General features: G+C 36.1%; 1 long non-coding RNA gene across 12 annotated transcripts; it reads left to right on the forward strand.

Moving 5' to 3' along the window:
- The first annotated feature begins 3,339 nt into the window (after nucleotides 1–3,339).
- LOC110877915 lies at nucleotides 3,340–6,752 on the forward strand. 12 transcript variants are annotated; one of them, XR_002557399.2, is made up of 9 exons: nucleotides 3,341–3,606; nucleotides 3,704–3,798; nucleotides 3,880–3,935; nucleotides 4,531–4,665; nucleotides 4,849–4,967; nucleotides 5,040–5,402; nucleotides 5,959–6,115; nucleotides 6,210–6,269; nucleotides 6,346–6,752. It is a non-coding gene; the product is annotated as an uncharacterized LOC110877915 (long non-coding RNA). The 12 variants fall into 12 exon arrangements; XR_002557400.2 differs by having other exon boundaries at nucleotides 3,343–3,606; nucleotides 4,849–5,018; nucleotides 5,289–5,402; XR_002557403.2 differs by having other exon boundaries at nucleotides 3,343–3,606; nucleotides 4,849–5,018; nucleotides 5,337–5,402; nucleotides 5,953–6,115.
- Nucleotides 6,753–11,457: the final 4,705 nt, after the last annotated feature.

Consider the following 11,457-nt stretch of genomic DNA (forward strand, 5'->3'; position numbering starts at 1 on the left):
GCATAAATCCGCTAGGTTTGAGTCTTCCTACTTGCACTTCACACATATCAATGGCCTTGCAAACCATTGGTGATCTCTTTTTCCTTATTTGCTACATACCAAGATTTTATACATACGAAGGTTTTACTTACTCACTTACACATGAACTCGCTCAACATTATTGTTGATTTTTCCAACTTACATGTATTTCAGGGAATTAAAGATCTGGCGCGGTATGTTATGTTTTCCCGCTGCGTAGGAGTTACGAGGTCATCCGGGTTTAGGGGATGTGACTTTTTCCTGGACGAGTCACAGTCCTTAAACTGCATTTATATCATGTTGATGTTTATGTCTTTCAAATAATGTCTTTATGTTATCAGGTTGTAGTTTCCGGTGCATGAACGCCGTAAAACAATGTTATGTTACTTATGTTTTTAAAACTTAATTTAATGGATGATCTTGCATGGTTTTATTTCATATAGCTTGTTATGATTAAGCTATGGTATTAAGAAGTCACACCAAAAATTAAACACGCTTCCGCAAAGCCAGGGTATGACAATCTCTCACTCACTCTCTCCCTCTCCTCTCGGCTCACCATAACCGCCACCACCACCACCACCTTAACTCAACCATATTCATCCATTTTCAAGCTTGTTCAAGCACTAGAAGGTGATTCCTTGGAGCTTGAAGCTTATGGATCATCAAGGAGTTCTCTTGCTTGCTTTCATCATCCATTTTCACCATCTTTTCTCTTGAAGTTCTTCCCTAGCTTTGAGCTAGTTGTAAGTCCTCGTTTAAACTTTGTTTACTTCTATTTTGAGTAGTTAAAAGATGTAGTATGAGGAATATCACAAGAACACTAAAAGGTTTAAACAAGAAACATGAACATAAAGCCTACATAAAGAGGAAATATGATGAAATGATACTAGTATGGTGTTGTTGGGTGTATGTTGATGCTTGCTTGCTGATTACTAGAAATATGTTGTTGATCATTATATGAAACTTGTTAACTTATGATTTAAAAACATGATTTAACAAGTAGGAGGTGATTAGGGGTTTACAGAAAAAAATCACCTCCATATTTAGACATGCACTTAGTAACAAAATGATTTCTTGTAAAATAACAAACAAAGTGATCTAGTTAATTTGTAAATCTAAAACTTGTGAATGATTTTCCTAAAGAAACCAAGTTTGAAAGATGGTTCTTGAAAGATCATGATTTTAGTGAACCTACACAATTTTTTGTGACAACATAACTGTAGAAATGTTCTTGGAACAAGAAGATGTGGTAAATAAATATTTTTGTAAAAAGTATCTACAAGTTGTAAACGTCTAAAAATCCCGAGAATGAGCTATTAAGTAATGTAAACACACTTTGGAGGGTAACTAAGACCACTAAACACCTTACTAAGTTACTACACGTTTTTACGAAAACTCAGGTTCATGTTACTATGTAGAGTGCATTGTTTTTACACTTGGTGAATGTAATATTGTTTAGTGAATGATTGTTGATTGCTGGACAATGTTTGGAAAAGAAAATGATATGCTTATTAGCATGGACACCTCCATTTACAAAGGAAACTCTGGCGAAATTTTCTAAAATTCCAACACTTAGAAATTATTTTTCTAACAAGTGTTCATAATACGTTTTAACTTTGTTTCTTTTCAAAATAAACTTCGCCATGAGTTTTGTTACAAAAATGCAAAGTATCGGAGGTTGATTTTTACAAGTAAAATGGTTAAATATATATTCGGAATATATATATTTTATACTAGAATACTTGTGTGGATACTTGTTTATTTTGTGAGATAGTTATATTATTTTAGGGTAAAATAATATAACTTAAGAAAGTACCTTGACATTGGAATTGCGTGGTACGTGATAGAAGTAATGAGTAGATAAACCGTACGTAGGAAACGTGTTATGCATGAGAAACTGATTGTTATCTGTACCTTATTAGGACGTGCTTGATTCCTGTTTATTAGAGTAACTAATCTGACCGAGCAAACCAAGGTGAGTTCACACACTTTCTAAGGCATGGGATTCCCGGTGGTTGGGAATGGGTTAAAGAATTAAAACGAAACCTACATATCCTCCGGGGTAGATATGTACCGCCATCATCCATGGGTAGGATGCCAATATTAATCCTGCGTATTCTCCTTGGGTAGAATACGTACGTTCGTCCTCCTTGGGTAGGACAACAACCTTAAAACTTACTAGACAAAACTCTATCATTAAGTCCCTCATTTTATATCGACTTAATCGTCGAGGCCAATGGCGAGCGGTTCATTAGTTAATAGCGCTATTAGGTTTAACAAACCTCACACCGTGCCAGTCGGACGGGCGTGTACTAATGGACTATGGCAAACTGTCAGTGATGATAGACATTGACGTAGGGCACAACTATTGTTCGTCAGTTGTCGATATGGTAACGGTCTAGTGGTTCACTTGGGGAAGCCCCCCCACTGATTATGGATATGGTTTGGGTAATAAAGAAGGAACTGTTTAATCATATTTTCAACTATGGGGTAACCCCCACGGCAAGTAAGCCAGCAAAAGACAAACCATGTTTTCGGAAACAACTCAAAACTAAACAACCAACTGTGAACTCACTCAACTTTGTTGTTGACTCGTTGTTACATGCCTTACAGGTCGTTAGATGCTTATGGAGCTGGCACGAGGAGGAGGTCGTTGTGGGATATGGACTGTGTGCCATGCTAAACATTTAATCTTTATGAACTTATGGAACTTATGTTTTGGTCTTTAAACTTATGAACTATGAAACTTATGTTCTAGTTTACGTATTATGCTTCCGCTGTTAACTTAAAGTTGGTTACTGTCTGATGGTCACCAATTATATTGTGAATGGTTTTATCTACTTAATTACGTTGTTCAATATGATTGGTGGCTCGATTCTGGTCATGTCACGCCTCCAAGCGGTGATACTCCGCGTGTGGATTTTGGGGGTGTGATAAGTAACTATGATCTCACATGCGGTCGTCCTGAATAGTGTTGCGACTTACAAATGTTCTTATATTTGTTAGACACTTCGGTCTTTATAAATGACTTGAGTACAAGTCTTGTGTCTTGAATGTGTGTAAGACTTGCATGTCTTTGTTTTTCCGTTGAACTATGTATTAGATGTATGATTTGTTAAACTGTTATCTATACTATATTAATAACCATATCCAAAGGACTTCTTAAGGTCATAATAATTTTCTTAAAACACCCCTAAAGCATGATGTACAAGTCTTTTAAAGACTATAAAATATCACTTTCCACTTATACCCTTATTAACTCAAACAAAAACACACAAATCAACGATCCTATATCAATGATCCTATCGTCCATCACTATCATGATCCTATCCTACCGTCCATTAACTCCACACGGATCATGATCCCCACAACTCTCGTACAATCCCTACTTTTGTACAGCTTTTGTGACATTTGAATTTTGAAACAGTGTTTCAACATCGATTTGAGGATTTGGCTCCATCTTCTCTCTTTCTCATGTATATTGAACGACTCGATCTCCTCTCTTTCTCAGAACACCACCGACTTGAAGATTACATCTGGGAGATATGACATCGAATAAGTTCGTTCTTCCGATTCAACAACCATCAGGTTTGTGTTTTTGAATCTGAGTATCCATGAGTTTTGGAACAATAATTACGATTTTTAGATCTAGGGTTTCATACTCACCAAATCGGGCATCGTGTAGTTTATAGTGAATCAAGTCTGCAAAGATTGGTGGCTACGGAGAAGAGTTCCTGGCTGTAGATGGTGATTGAGGTAGGTTCCGACAGACAAACTGAGGTATGCTTCTTATAATTGCATTTCATCTACAACTACCATATGTGTCTTTTTCTCTATCTGAAATCAAGATTGATATCTCAGGATTTAATAAGGTGTGGCCGATATTTGATTCTTTTCAATCTTGTGATTTTCGGAAGGTATTTGCCTCTTCAAATTTAGGATCTAAGCATTTTCACCAAGTAGGTTTAACGTTACTTTTTAATTGGGGTTTTGTTTGTTATCGGGTTGTACACAGCATCATAAGTGAACGTGAATCACAAGGGGGGCTTCTGAGTAGTAATTTGAGGGATTCGTCATTTGCTACATGTTGTGAACCAAGTTTGGTTGATTACCAGAATTCTTATGTCGTCTCTTGGTCGAATCATTTGTAAATTTAGTGCTTTTGGCTTGTGTTCAGTCCTTGCTTCTATATATGCTATATACAGTAACATATTGCTTGGTTTAGTTGTGATTTTGCTCCCATTCTTGCTGGGTTGTCTGTACAATTTAGATATGCACCTAACATTTTCTAGATATCTTACCAGAATGCACAAAATAAAAGACACAACTTATACTTATGGAAGAAACAAACTTTTAAATAATGTGTACTTAATTGTTCACCGAGCTCAGCATATATTTGCTAAGTTAAGTTATATGGAGTTTTTTTAAAGCATTCCACTTGTATATTGTCATGGAGCTTTTGTTTTATATGAATGAAAATGTGATTATTTGAGTATGACATATGTAACCCAGGTAAATTGAAGCCACCAACGGGCTTGTAGCCTAGCAGCGTGATGGTATCATGGTGCGCAGATAAGTTGTTCCTCCCCTGCTTCAATGGCTGATGTATCTGCGTTTCATGCAACTTCATTTCTTCCTGTAAAAAAGGTACACCATGCTTACATTTTGCTTCTTATAACATAAAAATAGACTCAAGGCATGTTTTTAAATCTTAAATAGCACTAAGCTCTGTTTGTACCATTGATAAAAGAATCAATGTGTTTTTAATTTTAACCCTCCTGAGCAAATTTACTGAATAAAAAAAGCTAAATTTGTTTTCTTATCGAACAGGCTGAGGCTATAACAGATACAGAGAGAAGAGGGTTTCTAAAAATGTAGAGATAGGCGTAGAGAGGCCATGTGGTGAAATTTGGCTCATGAAATGAATGACAACAGAGTATAGTGTTTATGTATGGACTGTGCTTTGCATTGCTTTATGTACCATAGATTGGTATTCATTAGTAAGTTTTTATTATTTTCAGGAAGCACCAGATATTGTTTATTTTTGGTCTTACCTTTTCGGGAAATGGATGTTGCCAAAATAATATCCGAACCCCAGTTACAGCTATTAATTTGTATTGTGGTTTTTTATTTATTTTACTGTTTTTATTCATTTATTTTAAATCTAAAGATAAGGGGTTGCTATTTTGGTTACTTGATCTATCCCTGTTACAAGTTTCCCTCTAATATGTGTCCTTTACCGGGACTTGAATAACACTCTGGTTTTGTAGGGTGCTTTCTACCTTTTTATTGATTTCAACCATTACTATGGCACACAGGTTGATGGTTTCAAGTTGATTAAAAACTCAGGATGCGTGTGCTGGTATTTGTTAGAAACGGGTCAGGTAAGCATTCTACCAAATGCATAAGTTGGAACTTCCGCATTATGTTTTACAAGTCGTACCAATATTTCTCTTAATTTAGAGTTGTGTTTGGCAAAAACGGTCGTCTTTGTTTAAGTAGGGATGAGCTCGGTACCAACCGGTAGCGATACCGAAAATCCTCAAAAACGGGTACCAGTACCAAAAATACCCGGTATGCTATGGTTCCCGGTACCAGTTGCCCATCCCTATGTTTAAGTACATAGAGATGCACAAATGGTCCATGTACCATAATCAGTCCCATGGCCACTGTGGTCATCATACTTGCCCAATTTGAAGTCTAAGGACCGGTTAAAGGTGGCTCGGGAAGAGTTAGAGTTTGATTCAGAGTTAAAATTCTTGAACTCAACAAGTGCCCCAGCTATAATGAAAAAAAAAAAAAAAACTCATTTGTGACTAAGACTCTCTTTTAGAAAAGTGTAATATTTAACTGTTCAGTAGGTTACTACATATTCAAATTTGTGAAATAATAGGTAGGCAAGAAAACATGAAAAATTAAGAAATGTATATTAAGTTTCAGGTTGCCCTTGTGTCGAAAATGATGGTTAAAGCTGACAAATACTTGGTCATGGGATGCTATGATAATGATGGTCTTGTGAGCTCTCCAAGAACACCAACACATGAATAACAGCTTACAGTAGACTCAGCTGGTAACGGGTTTGGCCACATTGTTTTCTGTAAGAAATTACAGTTTTATATATGAGTTATACTTATTCAGTAACAATATACTTTAACAAATAAAAACGAATTTGAATGTTTTACACCTTACAGATATTGCACTTGTTATTTGGATTGCCCTTCCTTGTTCTTTCACTATCTACAGGTCTTAGGGTTAGTTTTACAGAGTACAAGTTAGGTAACGGTTAAACCTGATTACAAAAACTAAACGTATTTCTAATTGTTGCAGGCTATTCGTGAAGTGGTTGGGTAGTACAAAGAAAATACAAAGATTATAGCGGATACATTTACCTCACTAGGTTTCAAAGTATATGGCGGAATGCATGCCCCATATGTGTGGGTCCACTTCCCTGGTCGAAATTCGTGGGACGTCTTCAGTGATATTCTTGAGAAAAGTCATGTTGTGACCACACTTGGGAGTGGGTTCGGACCTGCTGGTGAAGGGTTCGTTAGGGTCAGCGCCTTTCGCCCCAGGAGCATCGTGTTGGAAGCCTGTAGGAGATTCAAGGAGCTAAGAAAATGAATCCGTTTTCATATTAAATTAATTAATTCTTCAATCAACCTGCTTGTTTGTTGGAGGAATTTAACCTGCTTGTTTTTTTTTTCGATCCACCAATTCCCCCTTGAATGCTGTCACCACTGATTACTAATTGGAGTTTAGAATCAATTAACAAATCACACACGTTTAGGAATAACTCTCCAGTTATATTATATTATAGCTGAATCCATCTATATATACTAGCCTAACTTGCTAGCCTAATTGAAACACATTTAGAATGTTTACAAAATCAACGAAAAACTAAACTATTTGAACCTACTTGTAACTTATTATTTCAACTTAATCCATAGGCTTATGGACCAAGTATTATTAAACGGACTTAAATTTTTTTTTTGAAAGATAATTTTGTTAACGCAAACTCAGCCTCCAAGGAGAAAGAGACGCGACCAAAAAACAAACCAATTACACCATCTCGAATTTACACCATGTTTTCCAATCTATACAACCCTTTTTATATCTACATCTAAACCACAGAAGGCTCAAAACCTTTATCTCCGCAACCACTTCGACAACATTTAGATTTTTATCCGAGAAGATGCGATCATTCCCACCTTTCCACATACACCATAAGGCAATGTAAATAATACCTTGAAACGCTACTTTCTTATCTCCTTTCAGTCCTACCGATTGATGAATCGTAACAACATCCCGAACCGAAAAACCAAAAATGTTTGGTATCCTACACCAAGTCATAATCAGTGCCCAAACACCAGTAGCAAAACAACCCGAGAACAAATGGTCTGCCGTCTCCAAGTCGTGATCACAGAAAACGCAATTTTTTCGTCGAACCTGAATAATTCTTCTTTCTAAAGCTGCCGTTGTTGCATTCTGTCCATCTCTGCCCCCCAGAAAAATATATTTACTTTAGAAGGGACCCATTTGCACCACCACTCCCGGCTTGGGTGAGTCGGTCATCAGAAGTTTGGCCGAACAGTAATCAGTTTTTTTAAAAACAACAAAAGTTGAGGGATGATCAAAATGCTTAAAGATTTTTTTCTTAAACTGTTCTATTCCTATTGTTTAGTGGTTTAACCACTTGAGTCCAAAATCAAAGAGTTTAACGCTCCAAGTCCTTAACCGCTCATTTTATAACGTTTTAAGTCCGTGTGTTTTAGTGGTTTTAACCAATTGAGTCTAAAATCCAAGTACAAGTGTTAAAAAAATTGGACTCAAAACATTATGAAATGAGTGGTTAGGGACCAGGGCGTTAAACTTTTTGATTTTGGATTCAAATGGTTAAAACCACTAAAACATAGGGACTCAAAAAATAATTTACTCTTAGATTATATTTCAAGACTTTAGTGATCTATACACATACCGTTCATCTTTGCTTTTGGAGTTTTATTGTGTTTTGCTTTTTGTTCAAGGTCTGTGAGCCGTCCTCTTGATGATTTGAATTCTAATCGATCAATTCTCGGATCAGTTTTGCATACGTTAATGATTTGCATAAAGAACTATAAAATGGTGGATTTGAGGAGAAGAAAGTGATGGTATCAAACAAAATAAATATTTAATAAATAACTAAAATTAAGATAATTCAACGATTAGGCTAGAAAAACCAACCAAAAAGGCCAAATATATCAAAACGTCTAATAATATAGTAAAGCTGTTTTGAGGGAGTTTATATTTATATCCAATCTATTCCACTTCAAAATTTTAAAGCATCGATGTCGGATTGTGTAAAATTTGCTTCATTTTTGCTTAATGAACCAAGTTAATTATCAAGTTTTCAATATGAAAATTATCAAGTATAAAATGGACCTTGACAAGGTTTTTATGAGAATATTCTTACAAATTAAGATAATATATTCTTCCAAATGAACAACCAGTTGTATTAATATATTCTTCTAAATGAACAACCACTTGAAATACAATTATATATTGAGCTTTATTTTTTGACTTGGCATTCTGAAGCATGATCATCTTCAATAGATTTTGAACTTTCTAAAAGTTTAACCATAACATTGTATTCAATGGTCATCTGAATTTAGGACAAGGTTTGATTGTAGATAAGATCTTTTAAATTATATACATCCAGTTTGATTTAGACTGTAACTTTTGAATTTATTATAGAATTAACAAATAAAAATGAGAGATATCTACACTACAATACATACACACTAACATACACAAGCTAAACGAGCAACCATGAGCTAAAAGCTTGTGGCTCGCTCGAATCTTGGTTGCAAAAACGTTGTACTCGACCGAACCGACTCGCCTCATTAATGAAACCAAGTCAATTTTGAACGAGCCTTTTTCAATCGAGATTTGAGTGAGCCACGAGCTTTTTGAACGACCCTACTCTTCACCCCTTTTTTCATAATACTTCAAATTTACCTTGTATAGATAATTAAAGAGTTATATTAGTTAAAGATTTATATTACCGGTACTGTAGCGAACAACACTAATACCGACCGAATGGCCGCCGCAACGGATGGATAATTCCCTCTAACAGAAGTACCATACTATATATCACGAGAAGATTGATAAACAAACGTAAAACAAGTACCACATTTTTAGTTATAGCTGCCGCTGCATCGCGCGGGTTTCTGCAAGTGTGTGTATATATATATACATATATATATATATATTATCTATTATATTTAATAAACAAAAAAATATGGGACACGTGTCGATTCATTAGGGCACTTCTAATTGGGTTTTTGGCGGGAAAAGTAATGGGTTTTTTTAGCATATCGGTTAGGTCCATGTGTATTTGGATCGGTATTTGGATCCATATATATTCTTCTAATAAAATAACTTTCCCTTCTATTATCATCAGTTACACCTTCTGCTGACTTATACGCTTCCGCCTCAATGATTCCCCTTTCATTCATTCATTCGTTCTTTTCAAGATCCGCCTCCGCCAGGCACTTTAGGGTTTAGGTTTTTTCCGATCTTATCATTAACGGTGAGTGAAGATCCGATAGAATAGCTTGGATTCGTGAACAAGGTAATCCTTTTTTGATGATATTATGGTTTAGGTTTTTTCCGATTTTAAGTTTTTCCGATTTTAAGCTTTATTACATGTTTCCGATTGTATCTAGGTAATTTTTGTTTCCCAGATCTTTTATTCTTTGATTTTTTTTGATTTTATTCTTTTAATATCTGGTTAAAATTAGGGTTTTGAACGGATAAAATGACATTTAGGTTTTTGAACGGATAACATCTGATTAAAATTAGGATTCATTCAGACGAATTTTTGATTTATCTAAGTGATTTTTGATTGATGATGAACTGATTCGGTTGATTTGATGAAGGTTTCTTTAATGTGCAGGAAGAATAGCTACACATAGTGCAAGCTTGGTCATATGAGTGACATACACTTGGTGCATCATATTACATACATACACTGTATGCTTTGATTGTAACTACACGAATTATTTGTCATTGGCGGCAAAGACGATTGATCGTACGAATTGGCAGCTATCATCGTTGTTACAGGCCGAAGTATTCGAGTTCTCAAACAAGGCGATTCAGCGAATGGAGCTTCTTGTGTTAACTGTGACACCTGTGTCACCGCGACCATCAAACAAATACCAAGCCGATGAAATATTGTATTTCATACTTGGGATCTTGTATAAATATGTGTATCTTTTGCACATATCAATTCTTGTTCAATTTCAAACTTTATATCGCTTTCTGGAGAATTATACGCAAACTGGTGCGTAAACGTACTCAGTTTAAATACGACAAATACTCCGGAACATCAACATATACTTAACATACCTTAAATAACCTTTACATAACTTAGAAATAAGTTTTGAAGGCTTTGGTATGGCAAAAGCAAGTTAATTCGCTTACAGGGACTAAACTTGACAAACTACGAAAGTGTGCCAATTTGAACTGTAACAAACCTTCCGGAACATGACCGTAAGTTAAACACACCTTAAATACCCTCTCCATAGCTTAGAAATAGGCTTTGAGGTGTTTGTTGTGCTAAAATAAACTTTTGGGTCATTCAGGGACTAAAAGTGTCAAAAAGTGCACAAGTTTGCACTTTCGTGCATAACTTACGTTCTGAATACATCCGGACATCCAAAAATTTATGTAAGCATCCTAATATTATGCCTTAGTGTTTGGCATGAGAAAAATCCATTCGTCGCGCAATTTGGATCGTTTTTCGCGCTTATGTGCATTCCGTCGTAATTAAGCGAACATCGCGTTCGTACGACCAAACGAACTGACATCCGGAATATTTTTGAGCATGTTTCATGTCCACAATGTTTAGGCATCATTTTAGGGCCTTAAAGTTGGCTTTACGGGCCTTAGAAGTGTCGAAATGGCTTAAATATGCAACAGGGACCAAAACTGTCATTTCTGAAAGTTGTGCAGATCAGACAAGGCTAGGCGGCCCGCCTGAGTTTTGCCTGTATGCTGATGTGGGCGGCGTGAGCCCTGCAGATGCAGAAACTCGTTTTTTGGCTGAGTTTTGCCCATTTGGTCGATCATTAGGATCTGACCAAACACATTAGGTGACCATAGCTGTAACCTTCCGAGGTTATACCTTATGGTCACGACGTTAGGCGTCCCAAACGCATTTTACGCGAACGACGCGTTAAAGTAGCATAAGCTACCTAAACGGGTCGTAATGGGTCGTAAGCACTTAGGATAGGTTTCCTTTAGTATGTAGGCTTTGTTAAACCATATTACACGAGTCTCCATACTCGTTTGGTTTACGAACCCGCATACTATCCGATCCTCCGATTTAGGTCCGGTATATTAACATAGTTACCTATATTAGGTGCCGTTGATATCCGTGATCTCTAGCGTTATTTGGTT

The sequence above is a fragment of the Helianthus annuus genome, chromosome 9 (genome assembly GCF_002127325.2).
Source record: "Helianthus annuus cultivar XRQ/B chromosome 9, HanXRQr2.0-SUNRISE, whole genome shotgun sequence".
Classification (NCBI taxonomy): domain Eukaryota; kingdom Viridiplantae; phylum Streptophyta; class Magnoliopsida; order Asterales; family Asteraceae; genus Helianthus; species Helianthus annuus.